The sequence below is a fragment of the Pleurodeles waltl genome, chromosome 4_1, assembly GCF_031143425.1.
Source record: "Pleurodeles waltl isolate 20211129_DDA chromosome 4_1, aPleWal1.hap1.20221129, whole genome shotgun sequence".
NCBI classification, from domain to species: domain Eukaryota; kingdom Metazoa; phylum Chordata; class Amphibia; order Caudata; family Salamandridae; genus Pleurodeles; species Pleurodeles waltl.
Genome location: NC_090442.1, coordinates 984,314,463 through 984,333,836, shown reverse-complemented (window position 1 = coordinate 984,333,836; position 19,374 = coordinate 984,314,463).

Genomic DNA, 19,374 nt, shown 5'->3' with positions numbered 1-19,374 from the left:
GCAGAGCACTATCCATCGAGTGATGGCCCATTTCTGAACTGCTTTCCCCTTCTTAGCTCCGACATATACTACAAAGAGTTGATCGTCCACCTGGAAGTCACTTGAGCGATAAATGTAGAATGACAACCCTCATTTTTTGTCCAAACAGTGGAGTATCTCCTCTTTAGAAGGGTGAGGTGGAGCAAAGAAGGCAGGCAAGTTGATGGTTTGGCCTACATGAAAGGGTGTCACAAGCTTTAGAAGGAAGGAAACACAGGTCCTCAGAACCAGCTTACCTGGGTAAAAGATGGTATAAGGAGGATGTACAGAGAGGGCCTAAAGTTCGCTGACCCTTCTGGCTGCTGTTATGGCCACTAGAAAGGCTGCTTTGATAGTCAGCAAGAAAAATGGGCAGTTGTATAATGGATCAAAAAGCGTGCACATGGCAGGGCAGCGCAGGGCAGTACCCCCGTGCACCTCGTCATTTGCAGTTGCCAAGGTTTATTGGCACCCTCTCCAGGCATCTTGAAGCTCCAGCCCCCAGCACTCCATCCTGTGACGCACAGCTCCCTGAGTGGTTCTCCTGCGACGTGGGACTACTTTTTGTAGTGCTGCGTGGGCTCCTCCTTCAGCTTCTGTGTCCCTGTCCTGTCGGTGCTGCCTGTGCTGCTGTGTGGGCTCTCTGCAGCACTGAGGGCCCCCTCTGATTCCCCCTCCTGGGTAGAGTCCACCTGATCCTTCCTGGTGCTAGGCAGCACCACTTTCCACCAACCGCGAGTTTTGCATGTGCCAAGGCTTGTTGGTGGAATCCGAAGATGCAAACCCAACTGCCATCCTCCTTACAGCATGGGACATCACCTGCATCCTCCAGGAACTCAACTCCATCTTCTAGGATGCAGTGCTGACTCTCCTTCCTCACCGTCAAATCATCTCTTGCACCTTCAGTCTGGTGGGTAGGGGCTCCTGCCCTTCCTAGACTCTACTGTGCTTGCTGGACTTGGTCCCCTTCTTCCACAGGTCCTTTTGTCCAGGAATCCACTGTTGGTGTCTTGCAGTCTCTTCTTGACTTTGCATTATTCTTCTTCTCTTCTAAGTGGGTGTTCTGGGGAATTTACAGTGATTTACTTCTGCTTTCTGGTTGGTGGGGGGTGTTGTGGTACTTACCTTTGGGCTTTCCTAGTACTCCCCGCTCCCCTCTACACACTCCACTTACCTAGGTGGGGGACCGACTCTTGCATTCCATTTTTTTTGTATATGGTTTGTGCTCCCCCTAGGGCCATTATTCTCTATTATGATTTTCACTATTTTGCACAGTTTTCTAACTGTTTTATGCCTATTTCTGCATACTAGTGTATATAACTTGTGTATTACTTACCTCCTAAGGGAGTATGGTATTTTTGGTATTTGTGTTACCAAAATAAAGTACCTTTATTTTTGTAACACTGAGCATTTTCCTTCATGTGTGTAAGTACTGTGTGTGACTACAGTGGTATTGCATGAGCTTTGTATGTCTCCTAGATAAGCCTTGGCTGCTCATCCACAGCTACCTCTAGAGAGCCTGGCTTCTAGACACTGACTACACTACACTAATAAGGGATACCTGGACCTGGTATAAGGTGTAAGTACCTTGGGAATCCACCACACACCAGGCCAGTCTCCTACACTCACTACTTTCAGCTCTGGGTGGGGAAGGGAGAGGCTTCTGCCACTGACCCAATTGTGGTTCGTCAGTCACTGCTGCAGGGCTTCTGGAGTGCCCTCCGAGATCTAGACCAGGTCAAAGAGAGTCCCCTGTTGCTGTGCCCACTGGAACTTTAGGTCCCAATGGGCATGTGTCACAAGAAAGATGTAGGAGGCCATGAGGCCCAACAGCCTCAGAGTCAGTCTCACAGTAAAATCCAGGATAGAGGCTATAACATTGATGTCACAGCCCAAATATTCTGGATTTGCCATCCCATAGGATAGACCCTCCCTTACTATGTCCAGAACAGCCCAGATAAAAGGGAGCATGTGAGAAGAAGTCATGTGTGAATTTGGCACATTAATGGTGAGAGCCAATGAAGGCAGGAGATCTGCTGTAGTCTGGAGGTAGGAGATGACTGTCTGGGGTGGGCTGCCTTAAACAATCATCAAGGTAGGGGAAGACTGGAATTCCTGACCTCAGCATATGTGCTGCAACCACTGCTATCACCTTGGTAAACACCTGAGGGGCGTAGGTAAGGCCAAAGGGATAAACGTCCAACTGAAAATGATCTTGGCCCACTGTGAACCACAGGTAGTGTCTGTGGGCCGGCAAGACGGGGATGTGGAAATATGCGTCATGCAAGTCCAACACCACCATACAGTCTACGCGATTTAGGACAGGTAGGACCTGAGCTACGGTGAGCATTTTGAGCTACTCCTTTTTCATGAGGAAGTTTGAGAAGACATAGATCTAGGTTAGGACGTAGGTCTCCGTTTTTCTTGGACACCAGAAAGTAACAGGGAAACCCGTCAGTGGAGAACCAGCATGGGGCCGATCCTGTGGGGCCAAAGGCACTCCAGAGGAGTCAGCCCACTCATTTATGAGGTGCACAGCCTCATAAAAACCCTTGAATTGGGCAGAGATCCCTGTGGCTCTGGGAAACTCCTGGCAGTGCGGAGAAGACTCTGGCAAAGGCTCCATCACAGAGCGAGGCCTAAGGTGCAGAGGTCCAATGACTTGGTCCGGCATGGAGAAGTCAAAGAACACTTTGGGGGTGATTCTAACCCTGGCGGTCGGTGTTAAAGCGGCGGCCAACCCGCCAACAGGCTGGCGGTAAAAAATATGGGATTCTGACCCTGGCGGGAACCGCCAACACAGACAGCCACTTTAACACTCCGACCGCCACGGCGGTACAAACAAACAGCGTGGCGGTCACCACCAACAGCCAGGCGGCAGCCAATGTACCGCCCACACTATTCCAACTCACCAATCCGCCACCTTTTCCGGGGCGGGAGCACCGCCGATAAAAACACGGCGGAAACAGACTACGGACGGGAAAACGCTCACCACTACGCACTCCAGGAGGAAGGAGGACAGCATGGAACCCGAATTAAACATCCTACCTGCTCTCGTCTACCTTCTCATCTACCACGAGTACGAAGTCCGGCGCAGACGACAACGGTGAGTACTGCACCTACGACACACGGGAGGGGGAGGACGAAAGGTTACGGGCACACACATATGCGACCCCCCCCCAACTATGTACACACCAATGCAGAGCAACAAGTCACAGTGACACCACCCAAACACCCCTGAAAAATGCTAGGACATAATCAAATTTGGAATAAATATTTATGTACCAAGAAGCTCCAGAAAATTATCGTACAACCATGAAAGATATTCACAACAAAACTAATGACATACACATCAGTGTATAACTGAAGTACCAAGTCCTGCACATCCTACGAATTCATCATGTCCGTGGGCCAAAGTCTTGAGAAATAAGGGCAAAGCCCACAAAGGAGACCTGAGTCCTTTGGAGAGAACACTGCAGGGGCATCAGACGTAAAAACTACAGGCACCTCAGGGGGAAGGGAACGGGGGGGGGCACCACAGCCACATGAGTCCACGACGCCAGATCCACGAGGAGCCACCATGCCCACTGTACCATCCTGGGGAGGCGCAAAGCCACAGTCTCTCAATGTCTCTACAGTGGGTGGGCTGCCCACTGGACCATCCTGGGGAGTGCAAAGCCACAGTCTCTCAATGTCTCTACAGTGGGTGGGCTGCCCACTGGACCATCCTGGGGAGTGCAAAGCCACAGTCTCTCAATGTCTCTACAGTGGGTGGGCTGCCCACTGTACCATCCTGGGGAGTGCAAAGCCACAGTCTCTCAATGTCTCTACAGTGGGTGGGCTGCCCACTGGACCATCCTGGGGAGTGCAAAGCCACAGTCTCTCAATGTCTCTACAGTGGGTGGGCTGCCCACTGGACCATCCTGGGGAGTGCAAAGCCACAGTCCATCAGGTGGATGACAGTCTCCACTGGTCAAGGAGGAGGCATGGTGGGCACAGTGAACCATAAACAGTGATTGAGACAGCGGTGCCCAGCGGAGCGGTGCTTGAGATGAAGGGCCCAGCGGAGCGGTGCTTGAGATGAAGGGCCCAGCGGAGCGGTGCTTGAGACGGCGGTGCCCAGCGGAGCGGTGCATGACAGGAAGGGCCCAGCGGAGCGGTGCTTGAGATGAAGGGCCCAGCGGAGCGGTGCTTGAGAAGAAGGGCCCAGCGGAGCGGTGCTTGAGACGGCGGTGCCCAGCGGAGCGGTGCATGACAGGAAGGGCCCAGCGGAGCGGTGCTTGAGATGAAGGGCCCAGCGGAGCGGTGCTTGAGACGTCGGTGCCCAGCGGAGCGGTGCTTGAGAAGAAGGGCCCAGCGGAGCGGTGCTTGAGACGGCGGTGCCCAGCGGAGCGGTGCTTGAGACGGCGGTGCCCAGCGGAGCGGTGCTTGAGATGAAGGGCCCAGCGGAGCGGTGCTTGAGAAGAAGGGCCCAGCGGAGCGGTGCTTGAGACGGCGGTGCCCAGCAGAGCAGTGCATGACAGGAAGGGCCCAGCGGAGCGGTGCTTGAGATGAAGGGCCCAGTGGAGCGGTGCTTGACAGGAAGGGCCCAGCGGAGCGGTGCTTGAGACGGCGGGCCCTGTTCAGCGGTGCTCTTCTGCACCGCGGGCCCTGTTCAGCGGTGCTCTTCTGCCCCGCGGGCCCTGTTCAGCGGTGCTCTTCTGCACCGCGGGCCCTGTTCAGCGGTGCCTATCTCCACGGTGGGGCCCTGTTCAGCGGTGCTCTTCTGCCCCGCGGGCCCTGTTCAGCGGTGCTCTTCTGCCCCGTGGGCCCGGTTCAGCGGTGCTCTTCTGCCCCGCGGGCCCTGTTCAGCGGTGCTCTTCTGCACCGCGGGCCCTGTTCAGCGGTGCCTATCTCCACGGCGGGGCCCTGTTCAGCGGTGCTCTTCTGCCCCGCGGGCCCTGTTCAGCGGTGCCTATCTCCACGGCGGGGCCCTGTTCAGCGGTGCTCTTCTGCCCCGCGGGCCCTGTTCAGCGGTGCTCTTCTGCACCGCGGGCCCTGTTCAGCGGTGCCTATCTCCACGGCGGGGCCCTGTTCAGCGGTGCTCTTCTGCCCCGCGGGCCCTGTTCAGCGGTGCCTATCTCCACGGCGGGGCCCTGTTCAGCGGTGCTCTTCTGCCCCGCGGGCCCTGTTCAGCGGTGCTCTTCTGCACCGCGGGCCCTGTTCAGCGGTGCCTATCTCCACGGCGGGGCCCTGTTCAGCGGTGCTCTTCTGCCCCGCGGGCCCTGTTCAGCGGTGCTCTTCTGCCCCGCGGGCCCGGTTCAGCGGTGCTCTTCTGCCCCGCGGGCCCGGTTCAGCGGTGCTCATTCAGCAGGTCAAGGGAGCCAGACCTGGCCTGGACTCCCGGCTCAGTCGCCCTCGGACCGTGACGTTTCTGGACCCTTCGGGGACGGACTCCTGGCCTCCTTAGTGTCCTCCTTCCCAGCTGGGATGTGGCATGTGGGGTCCACCTTCTCCGCGCTCCTGCTGCCCTTCCGCTCCTTTGATGGGGCTCTCGGGCCCTTGCCTCCCCTAGATGGTGTGGGTGGTGAAGTGGCCGCACATTGCTCCTTAGGGGCAGCCCTGTCGGTCCTCGCACGGCGGCCCTTGTTTTTGCGGGTCCTCTTGCCGGGGGGGGGGGGCTGGACGTGTCCTTGCTGCTGATGGATGTGTCACTGCTGGCAAAGGGTGGGCTCCAGAGCCCATGCACAACAGTGACACCCGAAGCTGGGCTGGTGGTGGCTGCGGTGCTCTTGGGACTCTTTGAAGATGGATGGGGGAGCTCATCGGGGGGAAAGAGGTCAAGGTTAGCCAGGAAAAGTTTTTTAGGGCCAAGGTAAAAGGTAGGAGAAGTGGAGATGGAAGTGGAGGTAGAGGAGGTGGTTGTAGGAGAGTCAGGTGTGCTGTCATTGGGTGAAGGTGCTGGTGCTGTAGGCTGTCGTGAGGTGGATGGCTGTTGGGTGGGTGGCTGCCTGCGTTTGTGTGTCTTGGAAGAGGGGGTGACAGACACAGTGGGAGAGGACACAGGGGACGTGTAAATGGCAGTGGGGGTGGTGACTGCACGAGTGTGGACTGTACTGGAGGGTGAGGTGGTGATGGAAGCACTGGCTGATGTTGGGGTGCATGCAGGTGTGAGTGTAGACGTCACAGGGAGGGAGGAGGGAGACGAGGAGGAGGGGGACACAGGGGTGGCAGTGGCTGTTGGCATGTCTGCATCTGGGTGTTGCTTGGGTGAGTGTTTGTGGGATCTGTGGTGCTTGTGTTTGGATGAGCTGCTCTTGGGTGTTGAGGTGTGTGCAGGCTGGTCTGATGGTGTGGATGGGATAGGCTGAGGGACAGGAGACAGAGAAAGGCTGGAGGCAGTAAGAAGAGGGAGGCTGGAAACAGGGACAATGGCTGCCGTCAGTGCTGAGGCCAGAGCAGTGAACGCTCGTTGATGGGCAGCCTGACCCGAATGAATGCCCTCCAGGTACGCATTGCTCTGTTGCACCTCCCTTTGCACACCCTGGATGGCATTCAAAAGGGTTGTCTGCCCAACAATGAGCGTCCTTACCAGGTCAATGAGCTCCGCACTGAGGGCAGCAGGGGCAACAGGGGCAACAGGGGCAGGGGCTGAGGTGCCTGGGGCGAAGGAGACGCGCGCCTTCCTGGGCGAACCGGCACAGAGCGAAGTCTGAGGGGCTGCTGGGAGGGCGGGGCTGGTGCGCTGGGTGGCGGCTGTACCTGTAGAGGCGGGGGGCACGGATGTTGCCGCCACCGCTAGGGAGCTCCCGTCCGAGGACGTGTCGCTTTCGCTGCTCTCACCAGCGGTCCCCGTCGTGGTGCTCCCCTCGCCCTCCGGATCACTGGTGCCCTCGGTGTCTGTTCCTGTGCCCACCGGGGCCTTGTGTCCTGCAGCTCCCTCGTGCTCCGATGCCAAATCTCCTCCGCCTGATGATGCTAATGCACACATGCACAAGAAGATGAAGAGAAAGGGTGGGGGGAGAAAAAAGAAGACCAGGTTGAGTGCATGCAATGTCAACACTGTTGGCGGAGAGGACAGACACAGGAGCCTAATGCACTAAGCCGCGCATTCGGGGTACACTACTCAGTACTACTGACTAGGACAACAGGCCAAGAGACGTCAAACGCGCACATGGGAGATGCTGGACCTTCAATGGCTGTACTTGTCACCCTACCGAGGTGGGGGCCGGGGGCACAGGGCCATGCCTAAGGGAGAGGACTACACTACAGAAAGCGCCCTGGCCTAATGTCACCCACAGCCCTCCTCCCCCACCCAGACACCTCCACTGCGCAGAAAGATAGGAGAATGTGCTGATACTCACCCCCTTGTGTCTGCTGTGATGTCTTAAAGCGCCCATCCAATTCTGGGTAAGCCACCGCCAGGATCCGGGACATCAGGGGGGTCATGGTGCGACTGGCACCCCTCCTAGGTTGGGAGGCCATCCCCAGCAGTGTTTCTGCGGTCTTCCTTGTTCCGCGGCGGATGTCCTCCCACCTCTTGCGGCAGTGGGTGCCCCGTCTGTTGTGGACCCCCAAGTTCCGGACTTACTTGGCGATGGCACGCCAAATCTCGATCTTCTGATGGGCGCTGACCTATTTGACATGTACAGGGTGGAAAGGAGGAATTCATCAATGACCTGCATGTTAGATGTGATTGGCCCCCCCACCAACTTTGCCATATGGCACATGCTCTCATGTGTCGGGCGTTGCACTCCTCATTCGCCCCCCACCCCACCAACTTACATCCACCCCAATCCACACAGGCATAGCCCATTCCATGTGCACCCGGTGTACTCACTTGTTGGTCTGGAGGACCGTAGAGTACCGCATACTGGGGGAGGACCCCATCCACGAGCTTCTCCAACTCTTCAGACGTGAAGGCAGGGGCCCTTTCCCCAGTCGCAGCAGCCATTGTATCTTCCAGACCGAGGTCACAGCAGCACTTGCAGTATAGGTCCTCTCCTGTGGATGATCAGGTCTCGAGTGATTAAGCAGATAGAAAATGGCGGTCACGCCCGCGGCGGTGCGTACCGCGGCGCACTTCGTCATTGGCTCCTGAAACCCATAGGCTTCAATGTTAACCAATGCGGCTTTGCGACGCGGTCTTCGACCGCCTACCGCCACGGTGTGCCCCGCCAGCGCATTGACCTCCCATCCCATTGTCCCACTTCACAGGTCAGGCAGCCGCCATTTCAAGGGCCTACATGGCTTAATTTTGAATGCGACACACAGGCCTAGGCCTTGCATTGCCACACATACACGCCTTTCAACCCATTGCCATTCTTTAACTGTGCAAGCTGTCTGTACGTACCTGTGGTTTGGCTGACTCTGTGCTCCATGTTGTCCTTCCTAGGCACCGTCCGCTGGGACTTGCGATGAGAAGGAGGAATCCTCGCGTGTACCGACCGCTGGTGGACCTGTCGACAATGGAAGAACGCCACATCATACTACGATACCGACTTGACCGAGCCACTATCCATGAACTGTGTGCCCAGCTGGAGCCAGCCCTGATGTCCCCCATCCGCCAACCCACAGGGATTCCCCCTCTGGTGCAGGTTTTGTCAGTCCTCCATTTTTTGGCAAGTGGGTCATTCCAGACCACAGTGGCCATGTCATCTGGAATGTCTCAGCCTATGTTTTCAAAGATTTTGAGTAGAGTGTTGTCTGCCCTGATGAAACTCATGCGGAGCTACATCATTTTCCCAGAGGAGGGTGACTTGCCTACAGTGAAGGGTGATTTCTATGCCCTTGGACATATCCCCAACATCATTGGTGCCATTGATGGGACCCATGTGGCTTTGGTACCCCCAAAAGACGATGAGCAGGTGTACCGAAACAGAAAAAGTTATCATTCGATGAATGTCCAGGTGGTCTGTTTGGCTGACCAGTACATCTCCCATGTAAATGCCAAGTTCCCAGGGTCAGTGCATGACGCGTATGTGATGCGAAATAGCAGCATCCCCTATGTGATGGAGCAGCTACAGAGACAACGTGTGTGGCTAATAGGTGACTCTGGTTACCCCAACCTGCCTTGGCTACTGACCCCAGTAAGGAATCCCCGGACCAGGGCAGAGGAACGGTACAATGAGGCCCATGGGCGAACTAGGAGGATCATCGAAAGGACCTTTGGCCTCCTGAAGGCCAGGTTTAGGTGCCTGCATATGACTGGGGGATCCCTGATGTACTCACCAAAGAAGGTGTGCCACATCATCGTGGCCTGCTGTATGCTTCACAATCTGGCATTGCGACGTCAGGTCCCTTTCCTGCAGGAGGATGGTGCAGATGGTGGTGTTGAAGTAGCTGTGGAGCCTGCGGAGAGTGAAGAGGAGGAAGACTCAGAGGACGACACAGACAACAGGGACAGAGTAATAGCACAGTATTTCCAGTAGCACTCAGGTAATGATCACCCATGCCATTTTACATTTCCTGAAAGCCTCCTGCATCTCAACTTTGTCGGTTTCCCCCCAGACCTATGGACATGATGTTTGAATTTCCCTTCCCTTTTCTGTGCTGTATGAGCCACTGCGTGACCTCGGCTTGGTTGGCCATTGGACTAATGCTAAGTTACCTCGGTATGTGTAATTCACAATGTTCACAATACGTAATTGATATGTAATGTGTCATACATTTGTAAATAAGACAGCCTGAGTCCTGATTGATTTCAGTGCAATGTGTGATTTATTATTAGTGCATAGATATTGGTACATGATGGTGAAACAGTGATGGGTGGGGGTGGAGTAATGTCCATGGCGGAGTCCAGTTCTCACTCTCACAGGTGCATTGTCCATACGCCTGTGGCAGGATGGAGCAGGGGCAGTTCAAGGTTTGACAGGGTGGCCATGTGGGACAGTGGGAGGACTTCAGGGGGTATGTGATGCTGGCGGGAGACTTGACATCCTACTCTGTCGTTTTTTTTGATCTCAGGCTCCTTTTGCGGGGCGGTTGTTGTTCAGCAGGAGGTGGGGTTCTGGGGGGCTGTCGTTGTGGTGGGGCCTCCTGTCCACTAGCGCCGGCAGAGGTGGTAGGCTGTTCCTGGCTAGTGACAGGGGCCCTGTGTGATGCCACATGGTCCCGAAACGTGTCCTCTATGCGGTTCAGGGCCTGGACTATGCTCCCCATAGCGGTTGAGATGTTGGTTAGTTGGTCGCTGAACCCCATGTAGCGTTGCTCCTGCTGTGCCTGGATCTCCTGGAACCTGGCCAGTACCGTCGCCATCGTCTCTTGTGAGTGGTGGTAGGCAGCCATGATGGTGGTGAGGGCCTCTTGGAGAGTGGGTTCCCTGGGCCTCTCCTCCCCCCCCTGTCGCACAGCAGCCCTCCGAGTTGCCCTGTTTCCCTGGGCCTCTGTCCCCTGGACGGTGTGCCCACTCCCACTGCCCCCAGGTCCCTGTTGTTGTTGGGTTGGTGGGTTACCCTGGGGGCCCTGTAGTGGTAGACACACCGCTGCTTGACCTGTCCTAGAGACAGAGGCATGGGCCCGCTGGGTGGGAGCTGTGCGGTTGTTCCCAGAGGGGGTTGGGTCTGCAGTGGCCTGTGTCTGGGTGAGGGGAACCGACTGCCCAGAGGTCCCCGATGGTCCGGGTTGGTTGTCAGGTTCCAGGTCGACAGAGCTGCTGTCATCACTAGTGGCCTGTTCCGAGGGTGGGATGGACATTTCTGGTCCCTCCTGACCGGTGTGTTGTCGTTCGGGTCCTGCATGGGGTAAGAGGGTATGGTTATTGTTTCTGTGTGTGCATTAGCTTGCGTTTTATAGGTGCCCTTGTCCCCCAGTGCTGGCATTCCCTTGGGGAGGTGTTGTGAGGGTGTTTTGTGGGGCGGGGGGTGATGGGTATGTGCAGTGGTCATGCTTAGGTGATGGGTGTCCATAGTTTGGGGGTGGCATGCAGGGGTTGGTGTTGGGTGGGTTGTGCTGGGGAGACATTCTCAGGGAGGATGTGTGCTGGGGGGTTGGGGGTGAGGGTGGGGGTTAGCATGCTGGGGGTGGGGTGAAGTGGTTGGCCTTGTACTTACCAGAGTCCATTCCTCCGTGTACTCCAGCGAGGCCATCAGGATGCAGGATGTTGAGTACCTCCTGCTCCCATGTTGTGAATTCGGGTGGAGTGGGGGGGGTCCCCCGCCAGTCTTCTGCACTGCGATGTTGTGTCGCGAGACCATCGAGCGCACCTTCCCCCGTAGGTCGTTCCATCGTTTGCGGATGTCCTCTCTATTTCTGGGATGCTGTCCCACCGCGTTGACCCTGTCCACGATCCGCTGCCAGAGCTCCGCCTTCCTCGTTATGGTGGTGTGCTGGACCTGTGAGCCGAAGAGCTGGGGTTCCACTCTTATGATCTCCTCCACCATGACCCGGAGTTCTTGGTCCGAAAAGCGTGGGTGCCTTTGTGGTGCCATGGGGTGGGGTGTATGAGGTGTGGGGTGGTGTATGTGATGATGTGTGTGTTGGTGTGTGGTGCTTTGTGCTTCTATGTGGTGTGTGTGATGTTGCGGTGTGCCTCTGTGTGTCTGGCTATCTATTCTCTGATGTGTGTCTCTCTCTCCTTCGTCTCTGGTTTTTGTTGGTAGGGGTTTGTGGGTGATGTGGGTGTGTGTTTTATATGGTATTGGATGTGTGGGAGTGGTGTGTGTATGGGTTTCAGGTGTGTGCCTTTCAAATTGTCCAATGTGGTAGGGGTTTGTAAAGGTGTGTGTATTTTGACCGCGGCGGGGTCTACCGCCAATGGAATACCGTGGTTGAATGACCGCCGCGTGGATTTGCGGGTCATAATGGGATGGGCGTATTTCTGTTGGCGTGGCGGTGGAGGTTTGGTCTTCTCCAGTTTACCGCTGGCCGCTGATGTGGCGGACTGCAGTGGAGGGCGGATTTTCAGAGGTTTTGCAGTTGTGGGTCAGAATGTCCGTGGCGGCTGACCGCGGCCGCGGCGGTATTGTGGCGGCCTTCTGACCGGCGGTAAGCGGCTTTTACCGCCGAGGTCAGAATGACCCCCTTTTACTTTTTGGACTTCTTTTTTTTAAGTGACTTATCTGACGACCTGGATTGAGATGATTACTGTCTGGGGCAGTGCCACGTGCAGTCCCAGGACCTTTTCCTCGACTGGGATGGAGAGCACCATGAGGTCATCCGACATCGATCGGTGATGAGCTTGAGGGACCGTTCCCTCAGCACTCTGGGATTCCTAGTGTGGCCAACTTCTTGGAGTCATAGTCCCTCTCTAAGCACCACAGGCAAACCAGATGAGGGTCTGTCACAGAAATATGTCCTTGCCAGGCACCACATGGTGTGAAGGCTTTTGGCTCCTTAGGAGACATCCTTAGCACACCAGGAGATGAAATCTCATACAAAGCCTTGACAAACAGTCAAACACAAAGTCAGTCAAAAATGACAGGGGGTAGCTGTCTCCAGATCTGCTCTGACTGGTGCAGAAATAAAATAACTGATGTCAGAGCATTAGGGTGGCAACTATATATGCTCCATGCATGTCACATTGGGCAGAGACAATGTGGAGCCGAGCGATGCCACCTGCGGGCACAGGAGTACTGGTTTAAAATGTCTGGATACAGTTTGATGCCTGGGAAATATTCTAGTCTAAGGAATCAGCGGCTAGAAATCTCTATAAGACAGAGTACATTTTAATAAATTTTACACTAAAAACAACAAAAATCGAATCAGTAGAACCGGAGTTATGAATTTTCTAAAGTGAAAAAAGCACCTACAAGATCAAAGTACCAACTGAGGGCATCAAGTCGTCCTAGACAGGGGCAAAGTGAAAAGTCATGGCCAACCACGAAGGACTGTAGTTTGGATTCAGAAGTGGATTGGGCCTGGTCTCCATATACCTCCAGACTTAGTAGAAATTTTGAAGAAAAATGTCTGAAGGTATAGTTCAGCGGGTCAAGGAAGCTGCTGGTGTCCATGAAGTCTGGGAAGCCACTGGACAAAGGTATGGTGACAATTTCTACCTCGGACTTAGGCCCTCATTACAACCCTGGCGGTCAGTGTTAAAGCGGCGGTAATACCGACAACAGGCCGGTGGTAAAAAAAAAATTGATTTTGACCATGGTGGTTACCGCCATCCAAGACCGCCACTTTAACACACCAATCGCCAGGGTGGTAATGGCCGCTGGGCTGGAGACTTCGGTCTCCAGCCTGGCAGCCATCACAATCCCACCCTTGGGATTACGACCCGGCCTACCGCCATGGTTTTTGAGCCAAACTTACCGCCACGAAAACCATGGCTGTAAGCACTATCAGTGTCAGGGAATCCCTTCCCTGGTACTGATAGGGGTCTCCCCCCCCACCCCAGAGTCCTCCCCCGCCCTCCCCCTCCCTCTCCTGCCCCCCGCACGTATACACACCCACACGCGCACCCATATACACACATGCACACACGCATACCCATCACCACCCACCCATGCACACATTCTGGTGGACTACCGTTGGCGGTCATGATATGCGTAGACGGCTGGTAGCCACGGTGGCGGTATGTTGGCGGCCATCGCCATGGCGGTAGGCGGTCAATACCGCCAATGTTGTAATGAGGGCCTTAGTCTCTTTTTTGGAATTCGAAAATCTCCAGCGGGATGAAGCTGCAGGCTGTAGCCGACGAGGGCTCCACAAACCCAGATACCCCTTTTGCAAGGAGGTGCTAAACATGATTTTACTGCTGCGGAGAACATAGTGGGATTTACTATGACGTCAGGTCGACCGGCGAAGCACCTTGAGCGGATCCGCAAGCAGTTAGGTCCCAATCTCCTCTTGTTTCTCCGAGCATTTTTTGGCTGAAAATTCCCAGGTTTGCGATTTGGGCTATCTGAGCAACTTTAGCACCACTTCTGAGAGTCCAGGATTAGAGAGTACCATTTAGAGGGTCGGACTCACTAATTCTGGGTCCAGGTGCGGGATCAGGATGGTTAAATGCTTTCCTGTTCCTGAGGCTCTGATCTAGAGGCCAGCCAAGTAGCCCTTGGTGTCACCCTGGAAGTTCTGGGTTCAAGCTAAAAAGAATCTCTTGAGTAGCAGGACAGTCCTCTGAGGACACAGGGCAGGCAGGCTTCAAGCAGGGCAGTTCTCAGAGTGCTCCGCAGGCACAGAAGTGGAAGAAACCTCTGGAGGTTTCCATCCACAGAAGTGTCTGGTATTTTCTGCCTCTCAGCTCCGGTTCCAGGATGCCTTGGGGCACAACATGCTAGTGTGAAGTTCTTTGTGTATGGGCTGAGATAGCTCCTTTGAAGTGCAAGAGAGGTTGTGCCCAGTCACCCCACTGTGTGGCTGTCTGGGAGGAATACACAAAGGCCCACTGCTAAATACACTTTTTCGTGTGACCCAGCATCAGGCTGCAGGCACCAAATGATTAGGACAATAGGGGAGTTAAAAAGAGATGGCTGATCTGGCAACCGCATAAAGGTAGAAATAGCAGATAAATAATCCTTCAATGTGCCCAATGCAGAGCCCTGCTGTTTAAAGGTAAGGATAAACCAAATAACTTAGGAAATGGGTGCAGATAAAGGGTCAACCTGCTTGTCTATATACCATGCGACAAACTTGTTCCAATGACTGACACATACCATCTTGGTGGACAGACGGCAAGCTGCGAAGATAACATTACAGACTTCGGGCAAAAGGTCAAAAATTGCTAACTGTCGCCACTCAATCTCTATGTGTGAAAGGGGAGCATTTACAGGTGGAGAGGACCCTCCCCTTCTGCTGTGACAGGAGATCCTCCTGAAAGGGTAGCCTGATTGGTGGACCAATGAAAATGCTCAGTATATCATACTCGCCAAGCCTAATTCGGAGTCAGAAGGATGACTTGGGTCCGGCTGTTCCTGTGTACAGAAGGCCAGAGCTCCACTTAAGATGAAAAGCACCTCCAAACGAAAGCTGCCTTGGAAATTCCAGTGTGCAGAATTGATGAAATTGCACATTCTTGGCAGTGGTCAACAGATCTAACCAAGGCTCTCCCTTCTGCTGAAAGAGACACTGTACAACCTCCAATTGGAAACACCATTAGTGGTCCGCTACACATATTTGATTGAGTTTGTCTGCTCTGGCATCCAGAGAGACGATCTAGTGTTGAACCAACAGGAAAAAGCTGTTCAATGCCAACCGGATTGCTCGGAGCTCCAGCAGATTGATGTGGAGTTCAGATTCTGCTGGAGACCAGAGTCCTCTGATCTCCATCTCTCACAAGTGAACGCCCCAGCCCAGGAGTAACCTGTCTGTCACTACTATCAGATCTGGTTGGGGAAGGGAGAGGGGTCTGCCGCTGACCCAATCTCGGTTTGTTAGCCACCACTGAAGATCTTTTGCAGTGCCCTCTGAGATCTGGACAATGTTAGAGCGATTCCCCTGAAGCTGCAGCCACTGGAACTTCAGGTCCCACTGCAGCCTGCATATGCCAACATGCATGCGTTCAAGCAGGATGCAGGAGGCCATGTAGCCTCAGTGTCATTATCACTGAAATCCATGATACAGTCTGAAACATCAGTATCATAGCCTAAATATCCTGGACTCGCCGCTCAGGAGGATAAGCCTGTTACTGCACTGTTTCTAGAACAGCTCAGATGCAAGAGAGCAACTTAGAAGGGAATCAGGTGTGACTTTGGCATGTTAATAGTGAACCCCCAGTGAGTGCAGATGGTCCGCAGTGGTCTCATGATGGAAGATGACTACCTGGGGTGAGCCCACCTTCAACAGCCAGTTGTGGAGATAGGGGAAGACCAGCACCCCTGATCTCGCCAGATGAGCTGCAACCAACCGACATCGCTTTGGTGAATACCCGAGGGGCGTTTGTAAGGCCGAAAGGGAGTAAGGAAAATTAAAAGTGCTCCAGGCCTACCATGAACTGTAGGCAGGCAGGACAGGAAGGTGGAAGTATGCGTCCTGCAAGTCCAACGCTACTATCTAGTCTCCAAGGTCCAAGGCAGACAGGAATTGAGCAGGTGTGAGCATCTTTAATTTCTCCTTTTTCAAGAAGAAATCAAGAGGGCGCAGGTCTTGAAACATCAGGGTAGTCACAGAAGTGAGGGAGTAGCCCCTTCGAACAGTGTGGAGGACCCAGCGGTTGAATGTTATCGACCTCCAGTGCTGCAAGTGATGGCATACCTTGCCTCCCACTGGATGCCCATGATGGTCGGATAGTAAACTAAACAGGCTTGGATGCTGCGGCTGCCGAGGAGATGGTGGATTGGCCTGACTTCTGGCTACCTGAGTCATGAGGTCTGTGAATACCGCATCCTCAGAGAAAAGAAGTATGCAGTTCCTAAATGTTACAAGAGTAAGAACATATTATGTCATCACCTGAGAAAGGACAGGTCGAAAAGAGATTAGAAAATCAGGAGAAAGAGTCCTCACCCATCCAGTTAGGTGGTATGCAATGGCCACCCTCCATGTGGTACATGCAGCATTTGCCACCTAACAAAACTCACTACGGAGTTAGTCCTGATCCCAACATTGACCTGGACCTTTAAAAGAAAGCACACACCCATTGCAACACCAAGAATCACACCTACATGATTTCCTGTCTATGCGGCCTACAGAGAAATGAGATTAGTTAAAACCAGGATTAATGACCACAGGAGTGGTATACGATACAGGAGGATAATGACAAAAATGAGTGCCCATTATCCGGATAACAACCACACTCCAGGTGACATTAATGTGTGGTCCTAGAAAGATGACCAAACTCATGCAAAAGTTTTCTATTCTATAGGGAACTATACTGGGTATTTTGCCTAGGAACTCACACCAGAGTCCTGAATGATGAAAACCTGTGGAACGAGTTGAAGTCACACTAATTGATTGGTGACTGACTACCTGCATACATTGTCATCACAGGTCCCCCACACCACAGCACCATTACTAATACCTTAGAGTTATGGATTCCATGGACTCAGTCTCCATGCTCTGAAAATGTCTTTGTTTTCATTAATTTCACATATGCTCTTTCTTGTTTCTTTTTAAGGCATATTTTACTTATTATCACAACCTGAGTCAAGATGCACATCTCTACTCTTTTTACATGGAGCTCAACAGCACTGCACATACAAGTAGAGTGAGTTCATCCCTCTCACTACTGATTTTTCTGATATTTATATATCTGGCACACAATGTGCAGAGGCTTAGTTCAGCCCTCCCAATATCTGACGTCTGTGTCATTCTATTAACATTTGAAGCATTGGGCTACTTCCCCTGTTATGCAGATGTCATGATTAATATAGTCCCCTTGTTATTAATTAGTATGTCTTTGGCTATTCTTTGTTCCTTAATCTGCAGGAAAATCAGACCACTTTTGTACGACTTGGCCGCAAATTTGTGGCTCTTACCCATGGTCTCTACATTTCTTTTACGCAACAGCCCATGATGTTTCCTCTTAGTACAGATATATTCCAATATGGTGCCCTAAGTGGCATTCTGCACATGGCACCCATAGTGGTGCTGAAGCAGATGTCTTAATTAGAAATTATTAATGAGTGATTATGTATTTTGAATAATAAATCTCGTAGAAAATGGATAACATAGAGAAAAATAATGTGCATGTTTGAAAATGTGACCTCGGAGAATGGCCAGCAGTTTTCACGAAATGTACTAAATAATTATTAACCCACATGAAATATTGAAAATGTATTAGATTAATGTAGTAATATACCATATTAAGGGTTATGAAAAATATTCTATTTTATTAATTGTAGGCCTTAACTTAGCGAGTGTCTTGGCCTAGTTTTGTCAGGCCTCATGCAGAAGCTGTATTTCTTAGCGTTTAAAGAAAAATGCTGACAAGGTGAACTAACTGTGAAACGCTCATTGTCTTGTTAAAATGATTAGCAGAAGCTTTCAATGGGAACCGACAGACAGGAGATTATGGGGGTAATTCCAACCTTGGCGGTCGGTGTTAAACCAGCGGCCAAACCGCAAACAGGCTGGCGGGTAAAAAAATGGAATTCCGACCCTGGCGGAAACCGCCAACAGAGACCGCCACATTACCACACCGCCCGCCACGGCGGCACAAAAAAACAGCGCGGCGGTCACCGCCAACAGACAGGTGGGAGTCAATGTACCGCCCACCCTATCACAACACACCAATCCGCCACCTTTTCCGGGGCGGTAGCCCCGCCGATAAAAACATGGCGGAAACAGCCATTTCAAACGGAAAACGCTCACCTCCATACACCCCACGAGGAATCTGGACAGCATGGAACCCGAACTCCACATCCTCCCAGCGATTGTCTTCCTGTTCCTCTACCAGGAGCATGAACGCCGGCGCAGAAGACAACGGTGAGTACTGCACCTACGAAACAGGGGAGGGGGGGAGGAGAAAATATTACGGGGACACACATACGCGACACACCCACCCCCACCCCCACCCACTACAACACACACATCAATGCACAGTAATACATCACAGTTACCCCCCCCCCCCCCCAACCCCCCCGAAAGAATGCAAAAACAAAAGGAAATGATTTTAAACATTGGAATATATTGTATTACTGGCTGAATTATATATATATACAGGGAGTGCAGAATTATTAGGCAAGTTGTATTTTTGAGGATTAATTTTATTATTGAACAACAACCATGTTCTCAATGAACCCAAAAAACTCATTAATATCAAAGCTGAATATTTTTGGAAGTAGTTTTTAGTTTGTTTTTAGTTTTAGCTATGTTAGGGGGATATCTGTGTGTGCAGGTGACTATTACTGTGCATAATTATTAGGCAACTTAACAAAAAACAAATATATACCCATTTCAATTATTTATTATTACCAGTGAAACCAATATAACATCTCAACATTCACAAATATACATTTCTGACATTGAAAAACAAAACAAAAACAAATCAGTGACCAATATAGCCACCGTTCTTTGCAAGGACACTCAAAAGCCTGCCATCCATGGATTCTGTCAGTGTTTTGATCTGTTCACCATCAACATTGCGTGCAGCAGCAACCACAGCCTCCCAGACACTGTTCAGAGAGGTGTACTGTTTTCCCTCCTTGTAAATCTCACATTTGATGATGGACCACAGGTTCTCAATGGGGTTCAGATCAGGTGAACAAGGAGGCCATGTCATTAGATCTCCTTCTTTTATACCCTTTCTTGCCAGCCACGCTGTGGAGTACTTGGACGCGTGTGATGGAGCATTGTCCTGCATGAGAATCATGTTTTTCTTGAAGGATGCAGACTTCTTCCTGTACCACTGCTTGAAGAAGGTGTCTTCCAGGAACTGGCAGTAGGACTGGGAGTTGAGCTTGACTCCATCCTCAACCCGAAAAGGCCCCACAAGCTCATCTTTGATGATACCAGCCCAAACCAGTACTCCACCTCCACCTTGCTGGCGTCTGAGTC